This window comes from Rhinolophus hipposideros, assembly GCF_964194185.1.
Source record: "Rhinolophus hipposideros genome assembly, chromosome: 25".
NCBI classification, from domain to species: Eukaryota; Metazoa; Chordata; class Mammalia; order Chiroptera; family Rhinolophidae; genus Rhinolophus; species Rhinolophus hipposideros.
This window is the reverse complement of record NC_138071.1, coordinates 26,447,124-26,463,221: the sequence shown is the minus strand read 5'-3', so window position 1 is coordinate 26,463,221 and position 16,098 is coordinate 26,447,124. Positions and strand designations below refer to the sequence as shown.

The 16,098-nt window shown below is 43.8% G+C and overlaps 1 long non-coding RNA gene across 2 annotated transcripts in view; it reads left to right on the top strand.

The window, feature by feature from the left end:
- Window positions 1–16,098, top strand: part of LOC308492793 — a 32,545-nt gene that overhangs the window by 6,364 nt on the left and 10,083 nt on the right. For both annotated transcript variants that reach the window (XR_013992570.1, XR_013992571.1), the window contains 2 exons: window positions 12,082–12,267; window positions 15,081–15,179. This is a non-coding gene — a long non-coding RNA (uncharacterized lncRNA). The remainder of the gene's footprint in view (window positions 1–12,081; window positions 12,268–15,080; window positions 15,180–16,098) is intronic.

Genomic DNA, 16,098 nt, shown 5'->3' with positions numbered 1-16,098 from the left:
ATAAGCCTGAGTAATAGTGCCGTTCACCTGTGAGGTCATGCTCAGTAGTCCTATAAATTATTGCCGCTGATGTTCACTCAGCCTGGGCCTCCTGGAAGCTGCCAAGCCTGATGTAACAAGCAACAGGTTCCCCCAGCTGTCGCTGCATGCCTGCCCTTTCTGGAAATTCCAACACTGATACGGACATTTATCCGGAAGGGCTTTCAGAGTTACTAGCCTGTGCCCTTCACAGTGGGCATCTGGAAACAGATTCAAGGTCACCGAGCTCCATATTGACAGGATCAGCAGCTGATCCACTAAGCCAATGACTATCTTATCTTCCTCTTGTCCTTATCTTCCATCAGTCCAAAAATAGAAAGGCTACCTAACCAGAGCTATCTGAATAGATTTATGCAGACCTGAGATGATTGAGGGGAGGACTAGAGTGGGGGTTAGCAGAGCGTGAACGTGCCACACCCCTCAAGCACCGCACGGAAAAGCTAATGTGGGACACCAGGATTTGACCTGATGCATGGACTGTACCCCTTGGGCCCGTCCTCAGATTTCCTGTACTCGGCAGTCATCTTGGGAGCTTGTCAATCATGCGGATAGGATCTGGAGTTAGGAACAAGCTCCTTAGGGAAAGTCAGGAAACCCCACTTTGAGAAAACAGCTGTCAGAGATATGCATCTGCTTCCTTTTGCTCCACCTGCAGGAAGACTCAGGTACTGAAACACCCAAGAAGGGGAGAGGCTGGGAATTCTAGCACCAGTCCCAGGACCAGCCTGAGCTGGTAGGGAGAGCCCGGATTGAAACCAGTGACCACAGTCAAATCAAACTGCTCATCCTCTGAACTCTGCTCTGGACCAGTGGTTCTGAATTTTAGGGTGCATCAGAATGATGCGGAGGGCTTATTAAAACCAAGATGACTGGGTCCCATCCTAAAAGTTTCTGATTAACAAGTTCTCAGGTAACGCTGAGGCTGTTGGTCTGGGGCCATAGTTTGAGTACCACTGCTCTCGACCTCCACACATCTGGGACCAGGCCTTTCACACGGGCACCCACACCCACGGCTCCTGTTCACTTTTGCCTCTTCTGCATGATTGTCAGGCCTTGGTGCCTCAGCTCCATCAAAGGCCAGTGTGCTGGGGGCCTCTCCCTCTCTTCCTGGGGCCTGCCTGGGACCACTGGGGTGGTTTCTTTGTCCTTGGTTAGCCCTCTTTCCACTTTACTATTTAGGAAGCTAAAACTCAAGAAACCTCCTGCCCCTACCCTCCGCAATATGGGGTAACTTTGTTCAAGTGAGTCAAGGAGGAAATCCACTGTTCCATCTGGCACAGCCTAATGTGAGTTGAAAAGCCCAGTTTGTCTCAAAAAACTCCAAATCGAGGGGCTTTGTATTATTAGTTCTGTGTTGCAGGTGAGGAAACAAGATGAGAGGATACCTTTGTCCCCACAAAGGAGGGTATCCAGGTTGGAACGTGGAAACATGAAGTTTTCCTCCCAGATGGATCTGAACATCCTTGGTTTTTGAAGGTTTCTTAGAGCTTCTAAACTTCCCTTTTTCAAGGTCCTACTGTGCGCTGGGCACTGTGGGGTGCTCAGCAGAAGCTGAGATTTCAGTACAGTCTGAGGAGGTGAAATGGGCACATGTTCATGAAGCAAATGTCTCTGAGCATTTACCATGAGCCAGAAACTGCCCTGGGTGATGTTGAAAAGCCCAGTTTGTCTCTGCATTTTCCACACTGACGTATAATGGCTATTAAGACTGTTTGCATGAGTTTTGGAAATGAGAGATAAGATAAAAGCAATTCTTCAAAATGCCGATAAGGACCATTCCTTAAGATGTTATACTAGCCTTATGAATTGAAATAAATTCCAGAAAATTTCCATTTCCTGGAAGAGAGAGGAATGATATGTTCCTTGAAAGTTGTGTAGAAATCATCTATAAAGTTCATCTTAGTTTTGTCCATTTTTTGAAGGGAAATTTTTGATCATTTATTCAATTTCTTTTAAAAATGTGCATTTCATCTAAGTTTTTATAATTGCTATAAACTTGTTTATGGTAGCTCGTGATTTTTTAAAATCTCTGTGTTATCTGTATTTTTATCCCTTTTTCTTATTCTTGTTTATTTTTGTGTTCTATTTCTTAAATGGTTTCACCAGTGCTTTGTCTAATTTATGAGTTGTATCAAGAAACTAATTTTTATTTGTTCTTCTTTGTTCTTTTCTTGATATATATTTTATTAATTGCTCTTTTTATCTTTTTTATTTCTTTCCTAGTATTTTCAGTCTTTATTCTGTTATTTTTCTATAATCTTAAGTTGAATGATGGGCTCATTAATTTTTTTTCTTGTTCAAACATACCACTTTGAATACTGCTTTAGAGAAGTCTTTCTTATTGCATAGTACTTTTCTTGTGTTTATTTTTAATTATGTTGTAATTTTCAATATGATTTTTTTGTTTAACCTACGAATTATTCGGTAGTGTATGTTTCCAAACTTTTGTGGAGTTTTTACATTATTTTATTAGAATTTCCTAGTGTTAGTGTGATAGGGATTACTTAAGGTTTTTTCAGACTTTTTTGCTGTCTGAGTACCTGATCGGTTTCTATAAATACTCTGTGAGTGTTCTAAAACAATGTTTGCTATGTTTGTTGGTTGTAGTTCTTGCTCTCTATCACTCTCTCTAGAGATGCTCTCTCTTTAGCATGTGAGTGAGATAATTTTACATTTTTATGATATATAAATATATATATAATATATAAGGTATACAATGTATATCTTTATTAATTTTATTATTTAGAAATTTAAACATCCTTTAGCTTTACTAATCTTTTCACCTATGTGATCTGTTTGTTTCTGAGAGAGGTGTATGAAAATCTCTAAATGATTATGAATGTATTCATGTCTTCCAGTAACTGTCATGTTTTGTTATCGATATTTCCAGGCTTAGTATGATTGTTACACCTTGAAAAAGTGTCTCCTCTATTCTGATTAATGACTTTTTGCTTTAAACAGATTTTTTGTTATGTAAATATTTCTTGTGGTTCATATTTTCTTGGTATTCAGTTTAATCACTTTATTTTCAAACTTTATTTTTATGTTTTGAGAATATCGCTTATAAACAGCTCGCTGTGGATATATTTGAGTTTAATTCATTAGCATTTATTGTGATTACTGATATATTTGAATTTATCCTATCATTTTACTTTTCCCATTTACTCCTTTGCTCCTCCTACACTTCCTTTAGTATTTTCTTTTGGATTGATTAATTTTTATTATTCACTCCTATACCTACTTTCCCTCCGCTGGTTTGATAGTTATACATTATTTGGAAGGGGGGCGCATTCCGTCCTTTTTAACATGTATACTTAATTTTTCTAAGAATAGTTTTTACTTTTTTTAAAAAAGATTTTAGGGGAAGGGGAACAGAACTTTATTGGGGAACAGTGTGTACTTCCAGGACTTTTTTCCAAGTCAAGTTGTTGTCCTTTCAATCTTAGTTGTGGAGGGTGCTGTTCAGCTTTAAGTTGTTGTCCTTTCAGTCTTAGTTGTGGAGGGCGCAGCTCAGCTCCAGGTCCAGTTGCAGTTGCTGTTGCAGGGGGCGCAGCCCACCATCCCTTGTGGGAGTGGAAACCAGCAACCTTGTGGTTGAGAGGACACGCTCCAACCAACTGAGCCATCGGGAGCTCAGCGGCAGCTCAAGGTGCTGTGTTCAATCTTAGTTGCAGGGGGCAGAGCCCACTGGCCCATGTGGGGACCGAACCGGCAGCCTTCGGAGTTAGGAGCATGGAGCTCTAACCGCCTGAGCCACTGGGCCGGCCCCGAATAGTTTTTACTTCTGACGGAGGAAAATGTGGGTTTTTTTCCCCTACTAAAATACAGATCTGTATGTTAGATGTATTTAATTTTTATTTTATTTATATGTATGTTTTCAGTTAAATATGTCACTTTCTAAATAATGTTTTCCTGGTTATAATAAAGCAATAAAAAAGGTGTAAACCCACGGAACAAAAAGCAAATAGATGAGTGATAACTAGTTTCGCATAGGAAACAAACCCAGCCCAGCTGAAATATAGTCTGTCGAGGAATCACAGAACAAGAGGTAAGCAATTCTTTGGGAAACAAAGGGGAGGTTGGTGACTAGAGGGCATCGCTCTGGGGGTTGCAGTTCTGCAGGTTCTCACTGGTTCTTTGAAAAGGAACTGCAGTTGCAATGTACTGGAAGATGCAACATAGAGAAATGATGCTATTTAGGGAACCCTGGCTGGTATGGGGGTGTAGCTCAGAGGTAGAGCATTTGACTGCAGATCAACAGGTCCCCTGTTCAAGTCCGGGTGCCCCCTGCTGGTTTTCTTTCCATCCTGCATCTACACAAGTGGTCACCGAAGAGCTGTCAGCCACCAAATTAATGACTCTGCTTGCGTGTTAGGTGGCTCTCAAAATTTGGCTAACTTCAAGAAGGGGAAGAAGGAAAGAAAGGTCGTGTCATCTTCTGGCTCAGGAAATGATTCATTAGAAAATGTCATCTTCCAGAATTAGAGGTTTTGTCCTGACCCTATGGTAGATGTGTGTGTTTGCTCAGCTCTCTCAGTTCATGTAAGTAGGCAGGAGGCCAGGTGGGAAAGCTGTCCATGTAGCAGACCTCCCAGGTTATGGAAGAGCTCTGAAAATGTCGGTGACTTGCTGTGTTAGAATTCTGGAGAGCATTATTGGCTGAAAAGATGTCTTTTAGATTCCAACATTGGCTCATCTGTAGATCGTTTGAACACAAATCATGTAATCTCTGACTCGTAATCCAGGCATCCCCTACCTGCTGTTATTAAAAAAAAAATAGACTTTGTTTTTTAGAGCAATTTTAGGTTTACAGAAAAATAAAGCAGAAAGTACAGTTTTCTTATACCCCCTCACCCAGTTTCTGCTATTATTACATCTTGAATTAGTGTGCTACATTTGTTAGAATTGACGAATGAATATTGATACATTATTATTAACTGAAGTATTATAGTTTACATTAAGTTTCTCCCTTTGGTTTGTACAGCTTTTTGAGTTATTTTAGTCAAACCCAACGAGGATCCATCTGCCCAGTAGGCAGCAAAGCCAAACACTGAACCCCAAGATTTGCAGTGGGGAAATTAAAGTCGCTTTATTTTCAGGGCACCAAGTGAGGAGAACAGGCAGCTACCGCTTAAAATCCCGAACTCCCAATTGGCTTACAACTGACGATTTTTAGAGGCAAAAAAATCATGAGTAAGGGGTTTGGGGTGATGGGATGTGTTGATTGGTCAGTTCTTGTGCAAGCTTCAGGATTTTCTTAATCTGATTTATTTAGCTCCTGGGGACATCCTGTCCACCGTCTTCATGACTGTGGCCCGGTGATCTTCCTGCTGGCAAACAAACCAAAGTTCTACAAAACATCTTGGGATTGTGGGTCAGTGATATTGTCTTAAGAGTAGAAAAACAGCTGTATATCTAATGACCTCAATTACTGTTTAAGTTAGGAAAAACAGAGCTCATCATCATATATGCTTAACAGGCTACATTCTTCTATTATCTTCAGCAAAGTATACTTTTCTATTCTTTCCTGGAACTTTAGCTTTACAAGCAGGCCTCCCAGGATATGACTAACATTCTTTCTTAATCTTAAACTATAGGCTGCTTCATGACAGCCAGGGCAGCTACAACTCTTAAAAAGACTAATTTTATAATTTTAACTAAACGCTAAATTCTAGCATATCTAGGCTTTTATGATTTGCTGTCGGTTTCATTTTGACAAATACCTAATAATGTCATGTGCACACCATTACAGTAACATATGGGATAGTTTCACGGCCATAAAAATTCCCCCAGCTTTTCCTATTCATCCTTTTCTCCCTTTCCCCGAATCCAAGGCAACCACTGATTTTTTTGCTACCTCCATAGTTTTGCCTTTTCCAGAATGTTATATAGTTGGAAGCATATAGTATGTAGCCTTTCCAGATCGGCTTCTTTCAGTTGGCAATTTAGGGTTCCTCCATGTCTAGATAACGCATTCCTTTTTATCACTGAATAATATTCCACTGTATGGACCTGCTGTCGTTTTTATTCAGACTTGGTGTTGGCATTGCAGCCGACTACATCTTCCTGCAGGAAGAGAAGAGACAAGAGGCAGGTCAGGCCTTTGTCAGAAAACCTCCCCAGGCTCCGACCGCACAACACGATTGTCCACCATTCCCTGGCCTCTGCCAGGGAAGGGTGCCCAACTTTCCAATTGCATCCCCTAAGATAAAGACGCTGTTTTATAGGCTGGGCAATCAGCCAGCAATATGGTAGCAGGTTGATTGTGTTGGAAACATCATGGAGGGGGCAATGAGTTGCTCTCACTGGAATAAATACTTAGAATTTAGATTATGTTTTTCAAGTGAAATGTTACCTGCATGATATAAATAAACTGCATATGAATGAGAAAATACCCCCCCACACACACACACTTATCTTCCAGTGCATAACTCAGTGTCCTCTGTGGTCTCCCGGGAATCCCACAGGGTCTGATGCCAAGTAACATACCCCTGAGGTTGCTGTCCTTCCTCCAAATCCTCGGAGTCTGGAGGGCCTGGTGCCCTTCCGGAAGGACTGGCGTGTGTCCTCACGAGGTACCTGTAGGTCTGCGGAGGAAAACGGGCTCCCCCCTGTGGGGCCGAGGGAAAGGGAGACCTCTGACGACAGACCAGGGCCCGGGGCCGACAGACCAGGGCCCGGGGCCAGGCCGTGGGCCTCGCACTAGTTTCCCGGGTTGTTGCTGCCCAGGAATTCAGGGGCTGCCGCCACTCCGGCGCTGGTGGCCCTGGCTCCCTTGTGTTCAGCCAAGTCCCTAGGAGATGGCCTCAGGCAGGGATTAGACCAAGGAGAGGGGTAAAAGCAGGGAGTGCGGGATGTGCAGCCAGGCAGGAGGGTGAAGAGCGGGGAGGGTGGGAGGAGGGAGCAGAGTAGGTGGAGCTGCGGGAGGAGGGAGGGAAGGAAGGAAGGAAGGAAGGAAGGAAGGAAGGAAGGAAGGAAGGAAGGAAGGAAGGAAGGAAGGAAGGAAGGAAGGAAGGAAGGAAGGAAGGAAGGAAGGAAGGAAGGAAGGAAGGAAGGAAGGAAGGAAGGAAGGAAGGAAGGAAGGAAGGAAGGAAGGAAGGAAGGAAGGAAGGAAGGAAGGAAGGAAGGAAGGAAGGAAGGAAGGAAGGAAGGAAGGCTATAAAAAGTCTAGGGTTCTTAAACCTGGTGCCCCCTACCCGGAGCCGGCAGTTCAGGTTGTGGCCAGAGTGAAAATGTGCCTGTTAGACAAGGGAGGGGTCTCTGGGGAATGAAAGGATGAACTCATTGCCAGAGAGGTGTCTCCAGTCAGTCTGTGATGGGCCTGCCAGTTTTACAGGCCTACCAGGAATGAATAGGATTTAACTGTACACTATGGAATGCTTGGGTGACACAGGTGAAACGGGAAGGAGGCGCTTTTACCACGCACGGGGGTGTAGCTCAGGGGTAGAGCGTTTGACTGCAGATCAACAGGTCCCCGGTTCAAATCCGGGCGCCCCCTGCCGGCGGCTTGCTTTATTGCCAAATACAAGCAAATGGCTTCCCTGATGCCACATTCTGTTTTAAATAGATAGCAATGTCTCAGTTGATTTTGGGTGCTCTGCACCCTTTGCTCTGGGCTGGGCCGAGGAGACAGGAACCACACAGTGATTTAGACGGGAAGTTTAATATAAAGAATTATTGTGCTATAAAAGCAAAGTATTTACAAAGGTGCAAAGAAAACTCTAAAGGTACCCCTGGGGTGAGGGACCCAAGCAAGGACAAATTCGGAAGAGGAACCCTTTCCCAAAGCTAGGATTCAGACCACATCCGGAAGGTGTGCCCTCTGGCACTTCCATCATTCCCATGAGTTGTGATTACCCTGGAAGCTGCTCCCCTTGAGCTTGGGCCCCCACATGGACGCACAGTCCAAGCCTCAGCCCAACTCCGGAGAAGAGCCAAGGTCCATTAGACCTACAGCTTCTAGCCGACCCACCCAGCCAAGCCCATCCTATAAATGTTGATGGCAGTAAGTCTCCTGTACCATCACTGGATTTTGGGTGCATGAGACATAGAGAACTTGTCTTTTAAGTACATAGATCTCTGGATCAAGTGAAACCTCACATGATCTAATGTAGATCATAGGATCTCGGTCTTTGTCTGATTGAATGAGGCTTTGGGGGGGCCTTGGAATAAAGCTGAGTCGATTTTGCATGTGGGAGAGATGTCAATAATTATGACCAAGAGGGCAGACCCTGGTAGTTAAACTGTTGGCCCCATGTCTTCACTTATTAGGTCTGTGCCCTTTTGCCATAAGACTTTCAGGTCTTCCCATTAGTGGAATGTAACGGAATACAGTTCCCTGCCCTTGGCTCAAGGCTTGGTCCAGTGACTCGCTTTGACTGATGGATGTTAGCACTATGATACAAGCAGAGGCTTGACCCCTGCTTGTGTAGTCGGGCTTGTCTTTTTGCATGTCTACCATTGACAAGAGAAAAGTTCCCTGCTCGCTGCTACTCCTCCAACCCCACCCCAGAAAGAACAGACATGGAGCAGACCTGGGTCCAACTCACAGAGAATCCAAGCACAGATGGACCCACAGTTTAAAGCAGGGCCACTAAGTCAAGCCTAGATATGCTGATTGGCATCAGTGCTGCTGACCTCTGAACATGAAAATAAATGCTTACTGTTGCATGCGTCTGAATTTCGGGATTTGTTGTGAAGCATTAGTGTGGAAATAGTTGACTAATACAAACATGATTCCTACGCCTTGCTACTCCTCCCCTCTTGCACTGCCCGCCAGGCACTGAGAGAGGGGAGACGGAGAGACTTCCCTTTATTGAAGGAACTCAGTCGTGGCTACAGAGTGGCAAAGTGCCTATTAGGCAAGGGAGGGGTTTCTGGGGAATGGAAAGGTGAACTCGTGGCCAGAAGAGGGGTCTCTAGTCGGTTTGTGATGGGTCTGCCAATTTCCATAGACTGATTAGGAATGAACAGAATTTCCTGTACAGTGTGGAATCCTTGGATATGGCAACAAAGTGAAGTATGCTAAAGAGGAACTTTAGGTAAGCACGGGGGTGTAGCTCAGGGGTAGAGCATTTGACTGCAGATCAACAGGTCCCCGGTTCAAATCCGGGCGCCCCCTGCCGGCCACTTGCTTTATTGCCAAATACAGATAAAAGATCTTCCTGACTTAGCGTCCAGCCTCATCACCACTCTTCTTGGTCTGTCAGTTTTCTCAGGTGACTTCTGTTACCTGGAACAAGTCATGGTGCTGTCACTAATCTGCTTGTACCAGAAGTTCTTTATTAGGAGGTGCTTTTTGAAGTTTCCATCACGGAGGAACACCCGGAATTAGAGATGACCCAGCCTGACTGTGTCAGGATCATGTAGCGACCTTACTAAAAATGCAGATGACCTTCTAGGAATTCTGGCTTAGTAGGACTGAGTTGGGGCCTGGGCAGTTTGTTTTTGGGAAGCACACTCCCCTGCTAACCTTGGTCCTAATAGCCAGCGATTCTAAGTGGCTGGAAACATTCTGGTGGCAAACGTCCGTGATTTTCAAGCTCTGCCTTCAGCCCAGGATTGAGGGAAATGGGTGCTGAGCTGTGGGCATAGACGATCGCCAGGTGTGTAGAGGTGGAGGACGTGGGAAAGGTGAGGAAGGCAAGGGCATGGCAGGGTGGTGACAGATTGTCGTGGCACAATGCTGCTAGGTGTGGTGACAGCTCATAAGTATTTAATAACGCGACTCCTTGCATCAAAGGTCAGAACCGAAACATGCTTATTATACAACACGCGTTGTTTCTGAGTAAAGCACTTGACTGATGACCCAGAGGTCGCTGATTCAAATTCAGATGCGCCCTGAATTAGGTGGGAAGAGAGGATAGGGGGCCAGGCTTCCTCTCACCCCTTCCCACACTCCTGCGGCCCCACAGGACCTCTCCGGACCAGCTCTTCGTCCTGACTCAGTCCCACCATGGCTCACTTTTCTTTGGTGATCGTTTCTCTTGCGTTTTCTTTTTCTCTCACCCTGCAACCTCTGAGCCCTCTTTTCATGTTTTGAGGATGCCCAATTGTGTGAGCCCTCGTGATGGCTCTGCGGGCAGCTGCAGAAGCCAAAATGAAAGGCTACTTCCTCCCTCTGCCCCGCTGGCCCTTCTGGTCAAACAGGTGGCCCTGACTCAGACCACACTCATAGACTGAGTGGCACCAATTCCAGGGTTGGCAGCACTCTCGCATTGTCCAGCAGCTCCCTGACCAGTGTACCTCTCCTGAGAACCTGCCTGGCTGCGTTGCCTCGGCTCGCCCCTGCTCCTGAGCCTGTGTCTTCAACCTTTCTTTCAGTGCCGGGAGTTCCCTGACACCCGGACAACAACTATCTTGTCTTTTTCAGTAGACAGAACAAGTTCCTGTGTAACAGTGTACCTGGGTTGATACAACAATGGGAGTGGGTTGCCAGCAAAAGACCTTAAAGGAAACGAAGTGAATGTAGGATTGGTGTTCTGCCCAGCTGATTGTCCAGGGCTGAGAATTTGGGAACTCCAGGCTGTCAGTGGTCAAGTGGCTGAGTAACTGAGTACCCAGATGCTCTTGGCCCCCGGGATGGGAGATAACTTACTCATCGGGGGGCTTTAATGGCTCTTTATGGCTGGCATCCATTCTGATTGGCCAGTGTCTCTGCTGTGGCCACGGTTAAATGTTTTGAGTATCACTCCTTCTCGGAATAAAGTTCCCTCTGAAAGACAAAACTTTCAGAGATCAGCTGTTGTTATACAACAGTACTAAAGGGACAGTGTGAGTCTGACAGCCTTCGGAACCTCAGACATACAATGGAAAGCTCACATGTCTACATTCTCTTCTCCTGACACAGATGGAAAAAGGCAGACTTCCCTATGACTGCTGAATGACGGAGATTGCTATAAAAACAAAAGCGGATTGTCAAATGGCAATCCTAGTTGGGCTCACTGTTTCCCTCATCTCTTGTATGAATTGCCACTTCAGTGACAGCCATTCCAGTGACATTTCAGAGGATGTCAGGTCACCGCCTCAAACAAGAGAGACAAGTGGCTCCATCCTGTTCTCACCTTAGCCTTTATGGGGAGTTTTTCCTGTTACCCAGGTAATGGTGCCAGGGATGAGAAAAGACGCAAAGGGTCTCCTGAGTAGTCAGACAGAACACAGAGGTGGTTACTAGTTGCCAACTTCCACCTACATGTATATATATTTTTATATTTGTAGTAATCCCCCAAACTTTTTTGTAATATTTAACTCATGCATGTACTAACACACGTGTGCGCCCACCCACACACAGCTTTGGCATCTCTCATTGAAATGTCTGTGATGATTGAGACTTTCTGCTTTTTATCCAAGAATAGGTTGAATTTTGTAGTAAGGGAAACATCCAAAAGGATAGTTGGCAGACGCAAAAGACAAAGAACAGGGAAACATCAGACTCCTAAAGTCCCCATTCTCTCATACTTCCAGCTGGGACAATAGCTATTTTTATGTTGTAAATACAGCAACCATTCCTGTATATTTCTTGATGCAACTGTCTCAGTAATAAGCAATGTCGTAAACATCTGGGAGCTTTCTTGGGCTTCTCAGCAGCCATTTCCCTCTCCTAATAACAGCCTGGTTTTCCTTGGCTGCTGTCTATTAGGATTGGAACCGGGGACCTTCTGTAACTAGGAGGTGGGCACGCCCTAACACCAGGGCCTCAAGCAGATGCTCTCATCTTGGAATCCGAGCGGAGGACAAGAGATGCAGCACCCAGAATGGCTGGTTCTGGATCACGCAGCTGCAATTCCTGGACCACTCTGGCCTCATGGGGATGCTGCTGTTGTGACCTCTGAGGCTGACCTCTGAATCTCTGAGGCTGACTTGGTCCTGCCTTTCCCAAGCCTTAGTCTCTGCTGTCTAGCAATTCTCTGAAGTGTTTCCAATAAATGCTTTTCTTAAATCAAGCAGAGTATTTTTTAGCAGTTTGGAAAAAAAAACACACATACACACAAAAAACCACCCACTGATACAACTGCCTTCATTCACCCTCTTCTTACTTTGTAGCAATTGGAAGAGCAACGTGATGACATACTCAGAATAGCCAGAGGAGCAGGGACAGAAGATTTGTAAGAAAATCTGTCTGGATCTGCAGAAATGAAAGAGGTCAGAGACCCAGAACCAGGAAAGCCTGTGCTGTGAGACCGCCAGCCTGGGTGCTGGGTCCTCCGTTCCTCATCAGGGAGACAGCAGGTGAGATTCGGGCAGTCAGGACCTGCCTACACTGATCCATTTTGATTCTGGTTGGAATCAGTTTCTTTTCAGAGAAAAGTACCTCTTGTTTAAGTGACACAGGCAATTGGAATTGTTGTAGATTTTTTTAAAACTAAATTGGTGAAAAGCAAATAGGTCATTTAAGGGATATTGTTTACAATATGCATATAATTTTCTTATAAAAATGAAACTATTCTTACTTCCTATTTTATGTTTTTAACATTAAAACATCTTGATCACTTTCTCATGCCAATAAAAAGCTTTTAGGAAACTTTTCGTAGTGGCTGCCTACTATGCTTCTGTATGGCTGCTACTACAATTTATTTAGCCAACCCTCCTTTTTTGGACATCTATGCAGTTTCGAATTTGCACCCTTACAGACAGCCTGCAGGGGGTCTTATTAAAGATGCGTCTCTGTTTTCCATCTGGGTTTGCTTTTAACATAAATTGTTGGACGTGGAATTTCTGCCTATGCATATTTTATGCCTTTATGCTGATTGCCAAATTTCTCCCAGGAAAATACACATGGGTGTGCACTTCTACCAGCTATGTCTGAAAGGACCAACAAATGGATTTTTAATTGTGACATACTTACTTATATATGTACAATTTAGTACAGTGTAATAAATACTTATAGATAACCATGTATCAACTGCCGAGCTCAAAAACAGAACATTCCACACATCCCAGCATTCCTTTGTGTCCCCTACCTTATCACAATATCTTTCTCTTTTGCTGGTATCCTGGCTTTTGTGAAAATAAATTATACATATGCAAATTAGGTCATGTTTGTTAGTTCCGTTATTCAGCTTCTCCACATCCTTGCTAGCATTTTATTTGCCTTTTTTATCAGCTATAGGGAAAGTTGTGTTAAAAATCTTCCACTATGATTAAGGATTTGCCTATTTCTCCTTTTACATCTGTCCATTTTTGTTTTCTATATTTTAACACTATGTTATTGGGTGCATTTATTTAGCTTTAGAATTGTAATAGCTTCCTGATGGGTTGACTTCTTTATCATTTAAAAATGTTCCTTTTATCTATAGAAATGATTACTGACTTAAAGCCCATTTTTCATCATATTAATATTGCTACACCAGCCTTTTTGTTTAGTATTTGCCTAGTATATCTTTATTTATACTTTCACTCTCCACTTTTCTGTGTGAGGTTCATGTAAGTAGCTGATAGTGTTTTCTCATTCAGTCTGAAAATCTTGTGTTTTAATTGGATTTTTTTGTACATCTGTATTTAAAGTAATTATTGTTGTATAGCATTCTAGTTGAACTGTTTTCTTTCAACGTTAAAATCTTTTCCCATTGTCAACTGCATACTACCATTTCTGTTGATAAGTCAGCTGTCAATTATAAAACTTAACGTGTTTTTTTTTATAGGTTGCTTTTTAGATTTCTTGCTTTCTCTTTTTAAAGCTAGCTAGAGATATGTCTAACTGAGGTTAGTCAGTTCCCAATAGTTCATTAGAAATGAGGAGAAATTACAATACACATTGGATCCTTGGGTGGGACAACGCAAGTGAAATGGTGCTAACCATTTCTAAATGTATCTAAAGTCTAAATGGATAAGGGATATGGGTCAGGGGCAGAGCATTTGACTGTATATCAAGTAGTCCCTGGCTGAAGAGTCACCTGTTGGCACTCTCTGTTGTCCTGACCACATGTTCACTTTGTCGTGTGTCTGTGCTGCGGTGACCATAAATCTCTCTTATTCCCACTTAATCACTTTTCTGTGGACTGCATCCTTCCTCTTTTACTTCTTCCATCTGACATATGGAAGAATTACTTCTTCCATTCGGCATATGGAGGAATTCGGCAAGTAGGGAGTCGGAGGGAAGAGAGAGATAAAGGGGGTCATTCGTCTCCTGCCCAGAGGGTTTAGCACAGAGAGACCTTTAAACATAAACATGGATTCTAGCTGTGACTTGGTCATTAATCAGGTATGTTTTGTTTGGGCATGATTTTAATCACTGACATTTTTTTGTTTTCAGGTATACAAGTATACCAGGAAGGCACAGATTAAACCAATGGCTCCAAAACTGTCTGTGAATCAGAATCATTGGGAGCTTGTTAGAAGCACACATTGCCCCATGTCCCATTCCCAGAGAGTCTGGTTTAGGGGGTCTCAAGTGGGGTGCAAGAACTCTTATTTTTTACACTACCCTCCCACCCCCAACCTCAAAGGCTCTGTTGAGTAGCCAGCTCTGAGTCTTGATCTTCTAGGTGAGTCTGAAGGATGTTCTAGTTTCATACCTCGATGATTTCAATGTTGGTGCCTGAATTCAGCCAGGGACTGAGGGGAAGAAGGATACCTGTTATGAGTAGAAGTGTCAATCAAGTGTACAGAGTTGGGGGTGGGGGGTGGGCATAGTAGGAGGGGCACCAGTGTGCAGGGTGTATAATGGCAGGACACTAGCAAGAACACATCTCAAGGTGATGACAGCCAAGGTGTGGCCTATAGGTTAAGAGTGCTTATTAGGCTCAGGTAAACAGCTGGGGGTATAGCTCAGGGGTAGAGCATTTGACTGCAGATCAAGAGGTCCCCGGTTCAAATCCGGGTGCCCCCTACTCAGCTGAAGTTTTACCCACTGAATGCTTTGTTCTCCTCTCAGCTTTTCCCACCGCATTGATTCAGCCTGCAAGGAAGAGCACGAGAAGAGGCAGGTCAGATGTTTACCAGAAAGCCTCTCCTGACACCTACAGCTCTAGATAAATCCAATCTCCCCTAGGCTGAGTCAGTTCTCACAGGTCTTGTGAATATTAATTTTTCTCTTTGTCCAGCATCTGAGCCGTCTGACCTCCATTTTGGGAATGCACAATTGTCTCAGTGTTAGTGGAAGACAGGGTCCTGTCTCTGGCTGAGGAAAACTAAAATGCCAGGTAAGTCCTCCCCTTGAATTTTAGGGAAATCTCACTCTCTTTCTTTCTCTAGGAGAAGGGAATGTGGATTGGTAATCTAGCCTTAACTTGAAGATAATGAAAATCTACGTTGTTTGGGGGATGCTAATCTAGGCGCCCATATCCTACAGTAGAAAAAGTTGAGTGAATTTTGCCTACGGTGCCCTCGGGATCAGTTGAATTCTCTTGGAATATTAGACATGGCTTCAGGACTGAAAGGTTGATCCTAGCAGTTTAAAGAAAGCAAATAAGTAGCTCAAACGTCAGTTTATATGGGCTGGAAACCCCAAACTTTCTCTGACTATGTTGAGATCAACTCTTATCTCCCATCCCAGAATACCTGAAATAGCTGACAATAAAAGTAAAGGCTGATCCTGAGAGTTGTCAGACTAATGTTGGTGGAACCCACAGCTTTCACCAGTCTCCTTGCTGAAGATAGATCCGTGATTAACAGAGAGTGGGACTTCACGAATCGTCACGTGAATTTATGAGAGCATTTGGAAAACTCAAATTATACCAAATAGGCTGCTCTGCAGAATCTCTCTTGCCAGCCAAGCCAGTCCCCCTTCTTCTTGTCTGAAAGCTGGATGGCCCAGATTGGGGGGTTTTCATTGTAAGAGATCAGTTGCCCCACCCCCCCATTGTCTCTTGATCTAATGACAGAAAGATGTCAGCTGACTCTGGGCACCAATTGCTCCGAGGTGAAGACTCACACACCAAAATAATTTCAAACTGGCTAATTTATATCGAGAAAAATCTAGAGAGCACATGTTGATATGGATTCTTGAAGTATTTTGTGAAGTAGAAAGAGTATAATTTTAAGTAAGTCTGAATTTGTTTTTATGAGTATACCCAATTAACATTCTGTTTAAAATATCATAACTAGAGCAACTGGGATAAA